The sequence below is a fragment of the Nelumbo lutea genome, chromosome 1 (genome assembly GCF_056320005.1).
Source record: "Nelumbo lutea isolate HS-2025 chromosome 1, American lotus-T2T, whole genome shotgun sequence".
Taxonomy (NCBI): Eukaryota; Viridiplantae; Streptophyta; class Magnoliopsida; order Proteales; family Nelumbonaceae; genus Nelumbo; species Nelumbo lutea.
The window spans coordinates 18,210,007-18,220,448 of NC_142684.1; the positions used below are offsets into that span (position 1 = coordinate 18,210,007).

Genomic DNA, 10,442 nt, shown 5'->3' on the forward strand with positions numbered 1-10,442 from the left:
ACGTTTGAAGCCTTTTGATCTAAGAATGAAAGTTGAAATTGTTTATCCAAGTGTTGTTGGGTAGTGTGGATTTCACCTTATTATTAAATGAATCCCACGCGTTACATCAATCTTCACTTTAGGGCCAGCTCCACAAAACAATAGTTTGTTTTATTGCCATGTGAAACAATGATTCGAGGTATCGACAATGTATTCTAAAGTTTTAGAAGTTAGAAACAAAATGTGTGATTCACAAATTCCAATTTATAAAAAACCAAGGAATTGGTATCAGTTAATGTTGATGAATGAACCCTAAACCAGTTAGTGGCATCCACTTGAGTGATTGCATGTGTTGTATGCACATACGGATTCAATCAGTACTAAATAATGCTTTTATATAAAGTTATTAGTGGGCCCTTGGTTAGGGAATGTCAGTGGATCGGGTTTGGGTTGGAGCCATCTGAATCAAAATCAACTTTGTTGAATTGATATCCCGAGGCGTCCATTGACATAAGATAAGAGTACATGTGTCAATCAATGGACCAGACAATGTACTGGATCAATCCAAAATGGCTTAAAGTATCCATGGACTCATACCGAATAAGATCAGATTGGACCAGTATCCAGTCTATTGACAGCCCTACTTGGTTCCATGAATAATGTAGCAAAGTAACCATATACTTGTAAGGAGAAAAGTAATGAGATAGCAATTGTCAAAACTTAGAATGTTAGCAACAAATGAGAGTTATGATCAGTCCAAATGTACAATCAAAATCCCCAATGTGGCATCTGAAAAGTGAAAAACCCACATAAAGAAAGAGCACTATGAACTGTAAAAATGAAATTAGAGACTAGAAAGTAAGACTACTTTTTTTCCTTTACATGCATATCAGAAACTCTTGTGCATGGAAGTGCATTCATGAAGAGGTAAAAGCCTCTTCCCAATTGGGATAGAGACAATAATGTTAGGTTTTTTGGTACAAACAGTGATCTGATTGTAGTACCTATTGTTTGTGGAGAGAAGAGCATCTATTATTCTATCCATGCCTAAACCCATGGTTTTCAAAATGCCATTGACTCAGACGGTTGCACCATTCAGCCTAGAAACCATCTAAGCAACCGATTCCATTTTACCCCAAACCCAGTCTCTGGCTAAAAACCATTGAATCAGTCAACGACCCATTGACCCGGGTGATCAAATTATCAACCTGTTGATCCATTCAACGATTTTTGGCCATTTTTATTTTTAATTATTTTTTTATCAAAATGGATCATCCATTCAAATAGGATGATCGAACCATTGACTCGGAAACCGATGGCCATAACAATTTCATTTTTGAGTTGTTGTTTAAAGCCATGCCTAAACCTACTTAATTGATTGGGGGCAATCATTTATGCGCATGGTCCATTGTAGAGATTAAATAACCCAAACAATTAACCTACCTATGTTTGAATTTATCTCTTCTATTTTTGTTTTCATTCTTTTTGTTTTCTGATGTTATGAGTTATCTATCATGGTTCAAACAGAGTTAAAGTTGAATTAAGTTAAGGGATCTCCGCACAGTGAAATCAATTTCCTTGGGAACATGGGAAAGATTATGATCTCTTTCTGGGTTTAAATATGAAGTTAATTGCTGGCTATATTCTAATTGTTTGTCAATACTCAGTGGGAATAGGCAAAAAGCTCCATCATCCTGTATATCACTACTCTCTGGTGAAATAATGATTTATTTTCTCTTATCACAAAACCAAATAGAATTGGAGTTGGGGTTGAATCAATCAAGGACAAGATTCAAGAGCAATCCCTACTCTCTTCACGATTCCATCCCTTGTGGCTCGTGTGATGTTTCTAAATTCTAATATGTTTTGCAGTCATAATTAGTTTTCCTGATAACAACAAGAATGTCCAAATGGCAAGTGGCAACACAACAAGTGTTGCAAAAGAAGCAACCTTAATGGAATGGACCTTCCAGGCTCCCACTAGAGCCCTTGGAAAGAAAGATTGGGCAATAATGGTCTTAGTCAAATCAATGTTAATGTCTACAGCCAACAAGAACACCAATAAGATGTTTTCATTGGGTGAAGCTCATCTAGATTACATCAATTTCATGGTCTGAGTATTCCCATCTTTCGTTTTTCACTTTTTCCCAATGAGGAAAGAAGGAGGCCGAAAAGTTGTAAAGATATCTATTATCCATATTTTCAGCGAACTTTTTGAGAGGTTGGTGACGACTTCCCCATCTCTCTCTCTCTCTCTCTCTCTCTCTCTCTAGGCCTGTGAGTTTGTTCTCTTTACAAATATTTGTGAATATTGAGGAATTAATGCATCTTTTATATGCATTCAACCTATAGAAAAGCTACAATTTGTAGTCCAAGATTGACCATTCTATGTCTCCCTTTTATTAGAATTTGTACCAAGAAAAAAAAAAGCTATGGGTCTCCTTTCTTATTGTGCCAGTCTAATCAAGTTGCCAAATTTTACCTAAAATTACTTGCAAAATTGAATATATCTTAGTTGGGGCTAGAAATATCTTACCTAAATTTAACTATGCCAATATCCCAATTCAATCTCAGTATTTACTCATATTTGGGTTGAACTGGAATTGAGATTATGTATCATTAGCAAGGGCAATACTGTAATTCTATCACAATGATTTTTTTTGTGGACCAAATCAAATAAATAGTAGACAAATTTGATATTTGATCTAGTTCAACCACAGTTTATGATTTGATATGATGATTTACTACAAGTCTATAATGACAAAATTGCATTAGTGTAAACAATCTAAAGACAATGAGAAGACAAACATGAGCTCGTTTGTTATGTTATCATTTGTAAAAGAGGCAAAATTTTGGGTCTAGGTCAACCATAACTTGTCACTTGTCCAAATGCTTCAAGCATCAAACCAACCATTCATAGGTACCTCTCAATCTTATTAGCTGATTTTGTGGGCCAAAATTCAATTTAGCCTATGTTCCCATCCGTTTTTGTTTGCTATTAGTGAACAACAGTTTGATTAACATCATTGGAGCAGAGTAAGGTGATACAACTTGGTTCAGGTTAACCCAAGCCTAAAAACTCAACCATCCTAACCAAAATATGAGCTCAAGTCGATTGGTTCAGGGTTTTGGGGTTTGATTTTAGGAAAATCTCATTAAGGTACTTGGGGTAAGTGAGACAAAAGTGCTTCAACTTTCAAGTGTGACAAGCAATAACGCTGAACTTTTAAAATTCAACACTTGAGTCCAATACAGTTAATCGGCATTTAAATGAGTGGTATAATTATCAAATTGCCAATTTTAAATTCTTTTTGATGCAATCCTAATAATGAATTTGTTGAGTTAGTTTGGGAGAATGGTTACATTCTAATGCAAGGTCAATCTTATAGAACTTGAAACAACCCTCATGAAATGGTCTTATAAAATATGTGAAAGATAGTTTTGGATTTCAAAATGTTTTAAGGCATGCATGACATCAAGTGTTGTGGGTAACTAACAAAATGCTAACTACTAGGCCCCATTTGGTGCGTCTTTTCGCGTGGGCTATCAACTTTTTAGAAGCTTGGTAACCTATATTCTGGCCTTTTCCCTTTTGGCTAGGAAAAGATCTAGCCGCAGCCCCAAAAAGATGTGGGAAGCCCGTTTCAAGCTATTTTCGAGAAGCTCTAAGTGGAGTTTTTTGCCTTTTTTTCAACTCATCTTTGCACGGAAAGATGTGCCTTAACCAAACAGTCTTCAAGCTACTAAGATCTTGATGCAAAAGTTCACATCATCTTTTGACTGTCAAAGCTTCTAGAAGATCTCCCAAAAAAAGACTTGCAAATGGCCCCTTAGATTTGAGTGTAGATTTCTGAAAGTCCAAGCTCTAGGATACTAGGTTATCACACTTAATAATTAGGGCCCTTAAGTGTTATTACCCCTAAAGCATGGGGTACACCTATATGTAATTTTTCTTTTAATTTTATGTGAAATGCAAAAGAAAAAAGGATGATGATGAAAAAGACATGATATCGGAACAACTTGTAACCAATCAATTGATTTCATAAAAGTGGTAACCGATCAGGTGATTTTCATCAAAATTTACAGAGGTTGAACTACAAGTGTTTGGTTTGAAGATTGGGTTGTGATGTAGTGCGATCTGACTGCTCCCTACTGGAGGATGATCTGGCTTCCAGTCGGACGACTAGCTAAGCGGATCTGCAAAATAAGATCAAAGAACCCAATGTAGCTAATCCGGCGAGGTTGCTCCAATGCTTAAATTAATAGGTTGTTGTGAGCTGAAAATTGCTTTGAGAATATAGAGAGCTAGATAGTAGAGAAATCACACGTACCTTGAACCATCGGGGGTGGAGCCTTTATATAGTTGAGTCCTCGCAAGTTTTGCAGACCGGTTGTGGGATCTTCGTCACGATGAGATCCGTTTCCGCTTTAATTGGGGGATAACGTTGTCAACTGATAAGGCTCATCAATTTCGCCCGAACCGGGTGGGGAGGAGATAAGGCTTGCCATTACACGGTGTAATCCCGCAAGGTTTGGAATCCGTTGGAGGGATTTTCTGGATCATCACGTAGTGGTCTATCGGTATCCCCAAGCTGATGCCTTTAGGTTCCGAACTGGGTTGAATGCCGAAGTGCCTTGGGATCAAGGTGATCCTGTTGCGATTTGGTACCGAGGTGATCTCATCCCGAGAATGTCACCTTAACCGAGGTGGTTGAATATCCAAGCTCGATCTGTTGTAGACTGGTCATGTCAGGCTGAGTTGTCATCTTTTGGTCAGTTTGTGTCCACGTGTCCCCTCTTTACTAGGTCGGTCCAAATCATCCTTCATCAGGCTGGTTTAGGGGTTTAATCCATGGATTGGGTTATTTCTCTATACTGGTGTTGTCAATCTCTTCTTTGACCAACACCCAATTCCATATTGCTTCATTAGAAATCCTCCCCTTCTTAGCCAGGGTCCTTGAATAAAATGCAAGCATGGAAGTCAAGAATGCTTGTTTGGGGACTATCCATATCCTCTCCACCATGTTGGGCAGAGTAGGACCTTTGGTTTCTAATGGTGTCATACACGCATTGTTGGCCTTAACCTTTGAAAAAGAAACTTTGAAGAAAACTCTAGTGACTCTAGGGAACATGGTGGTGGCTTTGATGGGAAAGAAAGCAATGGAAAATGAAGCAATGGTTCCAGGAACCTTCATAGAGATTATGGTAGGAGAAGACAAACCCAAATGTCAGGAATTGGCTGCATATATCCTAGTGATTCTGGCACATCAAAGCTCAATGCAAAGAGAGAAGATGGCACAACTGGGAATTGTTCCTATTCTTCTTAAGGTGGCCTTGCTATGGAATCCTTTAGCTTAGAAGAGAGCACTGAAGTTATTGTAGTGGTTCAAAGATGAGAGGCAAACAAAGATAGGAGCTCACTTTGGGCCTCAAACGGGAAGGGTCATCATGGGTTCCCCTATAAACCAGAGGTAAGCCAATGAGGGAAAGAGAATGGTGGAGAATATGGTGAGACAAAATTTGAATAAGAATATGGAATTGGTAACTAGAAGAGCATGTGCTGATACTAGGGATTCTTCTATTCTAAAAGCCTTGGTTATTAGCTCAAGTTCCAAGTGTTTACCCTATTAAAAACCCTTGTCACACTTTCTTAATTTCCAATATTCCATTTAGAATAGGAAAATTGAAAATTATTTCCTTCATATGTGGTGGCATATGAAAGTCCTAACTCGTAAATCAAGGGAAAGGGTATGCCTGTGCGTTATTTGCTTCTTAGTTTTGTTTATGTTGTAACTTGTAAACTATGTTTATTTATTTCAATCAAAGATTTTAATTTCCAAAGTTGAACTTTGGATATGGATCTTTCTCATCAAGCCCCAAGCTAATTAGCCCAAGTCCAACTTTAAAAATTAGGAAGGATGGGTTTAGTGAAATCGTAGAAATAGTAGAGAGACTTTGGAGTTTGGGCTACCCTTTCACCCAACACACAATACGCTCGCTCATCTGATAAGTTAGAAATTTTTAATGGCTTCTTAATGTTATAGTCGTAGTGAAGCTGATCCATAGAGCAAAACCAACTACTCAAGTTCTCAACCGCCTTATATTTTGATTGATTAAGTATACTACTTCAGTTTTGTATACAATTAGTTTTAGGACTTCATCATCACTACTCGGGCAAGTACAAACCTGCTCATATTTTGTTTTAAAATTTAATTAATTATAATAGGGATAATAAGGAACAAACACTATACCATTTGGTCATCTCAAGTAATCATTAATTTAAAAGTTAAAAGCTTAAATTGTTAAGTGAGGCCCCTTTTATTGTCTAACAATTGCAAACCCAAAACGGAGGCCTAGGTTACAAAAATAAGACCTACAGAAAGCTAGTAGGTTGTCAAAAAGCTGAGCTCATGTGAATAGAAACTTAAGCTCTACTCCTAAGTTCTCCCTGTAAAGATCAAGTGCATATTGCTTAAGCCTCAAGTGAAACTTATTTGTACAAGACATAGCTACATAGAGAAGTTTTAAAGTCTAGAAAAGCCCAAGAAAGCTTTGAAAGGGTTACTATTATTAACTTTCCATATTATATTATGCCCTTTTGGAAAATCTCCCAATATTTCAATATGCTTTTCTAGCCCTAAAAGGGGTTACTATTGATTTTGGCATGGAGGAAAATTTGTTTTGGAAAATACTTTGTTTTTGGAGTTTTAGCCCATGGACTTGAAGAATCTGAACACAGTCTCCAAGTCAACTTTGCTAATTGAAGGCTTAACGGTCCCTAAAACCTAATCCACCGTTTAGTTTATTCTTGCAAATTCGACCCCAAACAATCCATTTTGTCTTCTTTTTTTTTTGTCTTCTTGGTCACTCTACCAAAATTTCCTCTAAAGCTTCATTAAGTCATCACATATGTTTTTTTTTTGGGAATTAGGAAGCAAGATGTACAATAAAGTGGGAATTTTATAGATGACTGGTTTCAAGAGGACTTCCTTACCTGCCTGAAATAGAAGAGTCACTTTCCTTAACCTTAGAGCCAATTGCTCACTTTCATATCTAACCCCCATTGCTGAAAAAAGTTCATAACGTTAAGATAACATTTATGTTGTTTAAGAATCCTCTATTCTCTTCTCCTTGTCTATTTTTTCTTGTGGTTTCTCTTTGAAGGAGTCTTCTTCTCATTGATGGCTTCTCTTACAGAAATCCTTTGTAATTTGAAAGGAGAAGTTCATTATATTTAGCACCTCAAGTAGATCTTATCGGTCCTTTTATCTTTAGCCTTGGATCATCCTTCTTTATAGTAGGACTTTTACTTTTCATATTCAATAATCTATCAACTTACTTTCCAATCATTGCTTTAACCTAAGGGTCATAATCACATGACCGTTCTTTATGAACCATTGGTTAACCTTGGAACATTTGAGTATTCTCTTTAATGTGTTTCACAATGATGAAATAGAAAGGGTAGATTTTCATATTAGAAGGAGAACCACCTATTCTTCCCTTCCTCCAAATAACCCCACAAGCCTTTTTCTAAAGGTTTCCTAACATCCACCCGAACCTTAAGCCATGGCCCCTTAGACCATTCTGTTTTCCTCCTTTTTTTTTCGCATCTTCTAGTTTCATTTGAATAATCTATCTTGCCCTCGTTGCTAAGATTTCTACTATTTCTTTAGTTTCATAGTCCATTACAACAAACATGCATTAGTTCTTGGAGTTCCTTCGGTCAATAACAATGGAAAATCCTTAATAGATCACGACTATTCCATAAATCACTTACCATATCTTTTTTCTCTTTTAACTGATACTCATAAGGCATCTCACTTGCTCTTTCTCCCATGCAGACTCTCACTCAGTGTTTAGAAAATCAAATTGGATCGGCTGATGGGACCGGTTGAACCATGACCTGGGACAATGGTTGATTTGATCATACCCCAATATTCGCTTTTGTTAAAAAAAAGTGAAAATTAGTTAACTAGCCGATTTAACCAGAAAACTGATGAATCGGTCCTAGATTCATGAAACTGCCTGGGTCCTTAATTAATATAAATTTTAAAATGTTCTTAGCAAGATTTAAACCCATGACCTCTTATTTTCATATATTATTTACTTACCATAGTCTACTTCTTAACTTATGTTAACTAATGAGTCTTTATTGTACATATTACTTTATTATGATATATTTTAAAGAAAATGTAAATTAAGAGACTTGAACCATAATCATTTGTTTTAAAAATTAAGAAATTTGCCATCAATACATTATATTTAAGTATATTTAAAGTTGTAATACATATATGTATGTATGTATGTATATGTCAAGTCATCATGGTTTGACCCCTGGTTGAACATTTAACCCATAAACCCCTCCCCTCCTTACCTTTATGTTGTGTTTGATTCTTAAACATTGCTCTCACTTCATCCATTGCCATGTATTACGATTTTGTTGAATGACCCCAACCACATTAAGAGGTTTATCTAAATGGACTTTAGCAAAGAGTACACACCTTTTTGAAGGCAAACCATGGTTAAGAGGGAAGTGACATTTGACATTTTCTAAGGTTTCTCTTTGACGTCCAAAGATATGATCTAATCATAAATTTCAATGGGTTTAGGGCCTCAAATGATTAAGAAATTGGGCTATTGAGAGATTCTAGTTGTGAAGGCTATTTTGTCTTTTTAATCCATCCTGTTAATTTTAATGACAAAATATTTTGTGAGGCCAGTATATCTAAATAATTTTAAGGGTAAATTACAAAGACCCTCCCTATACTATGGGGTCAATGACAAAGACCCCCTTATACTTTAATTTGTAACAAAGACCCCCTGAACTTTTGTCGTTAGACAAAGACCCCCTAGTTGTTAAGTCAAATGATGAAAAACATTAATTACCAAATTTTCCATTTAAATTTTCACTATTTTCTTATTATTGACATTTTCTTTTAAAACCTCACAGACCTAGGAAATACCTTGATTGTCACCAAAAAAGAAGTCGATCACATATGGGGATGTGTTCCCGGTCTCTAATGAGCTTGCAGACAAACCCATTTTACCCAAAGATGATACCACAATGCAGTCCTGCAAAAAAAACCTAGTGTATGGATAAACCTAGAAAGGCGGTCCAACTGCTATGATGCAGTCAGTGGCAACCCAAAATGAGAGAGCTGGTCTAGTTAGTAAAGTAAAGACAATTGTGACATTGTGGGTATATGACATTATATGGTATGGTCTTATGTGGAGAGATTAGAATATTTAAGATTGGTGTGAGCAAATATCAAAATATAAGCAATAAAATTTTCACTATTAAATAATGGGTATTTGTAGTTAATCGACCAAAAGCTACGAAGCTTCCTCCATTCATTCTTCCTACTTTCAAAGCAATATAAAAAAGGATACATTGACACCACTAACATCACTGATGATCAGAGCTTGCAAGACATTGATATTCCTAGGAAAAACGTGATAACAAAGTTTGTTGCAGGACATGTTATGACCTCAGTTTTTTTAGTCAAATGCTGACATAATTTACCACTGATTCAAATTTCCACATAAGAATTCAAATCCCTCAACTACTTGACATATGACCAAAAGAAAATTTTCTAACCATTTATGCTTCTCCATAGTTTGTATAGGCATCTGTAAAGAACAATACTTTGAATGTCATGAATCCCTTAGTAAAAAAACTCTAATCGTCGAGAACATCAAGACGATTAGGAAAATGTTGGAAAAAATAACACAATTTCAATAGTGAATAATCAACCCCCTTTTAATCTTCAATCTTAGATAGATTATTTGCTAACTTCCTGTTATGTTTTCTAGACCCTCGTTGCATTGTATGAAAAGTTATAAAAGAAAAAAATGATTAATTAATCGACCAAAATCAAGAGGGACAAAGATTAGCTCCTGAAATTAGCATAGCATTATTCATACCACCCTAGAGATTTTATCAAGTTCTCAAATTTTATCTTCTAACATTTTCCTTGTTTTTGGGTATTTTTTCCACCTAAAAGAACTTCTAATACTCATCACTACAACCTGTCCCAACATGAGAAATTCCACCAAATTCGAAGAAAGATAAATTTAATTTCGACTAAGCATCTAATCCATCTTTTCTCGAGTAGGACAGGGAGAATAAGAAAAAATCATCTTTTCCCTTTTTTGTAATTCATTTAATCAGAGGAAGGATAGAGGATCTGTGGGGCTCAGACTGATCGTATTTCTGACTAGAGCAGTGGCTATAAAAAGATGAGTAGGACATGGAGAATAAGAAAATCCATCTCTTCCCTTTTCTGTAATTCATTTAATTAGGTGAAGGATGGAAGTTAGGCTCTATGGGGCTCAAATTAGTCGTATTTCAAACCAATGTAGTGGCTAGAAAAAGACGAAGTCATCAGAAAATGGATTTTCATGGAGAGGAATTAATACACTTACCTGATATTCCAAGCAATGACTCAAGATAGGCTTAGCAA

General features: G+C 36.0%; 1 pseudogene; it reads left to right on the plus strand.

The window, feature by feature from the left end:
* Positions 1–1,889: 1,889 nt before the first annotated feature.
* On the plus strand, positions 1,890–5,610 carry LOC148873784 (uncharacterized; annotated as a pseudogene).
* Positions 5,611–10,442: the final 4,832 nt, after the last annotated feature.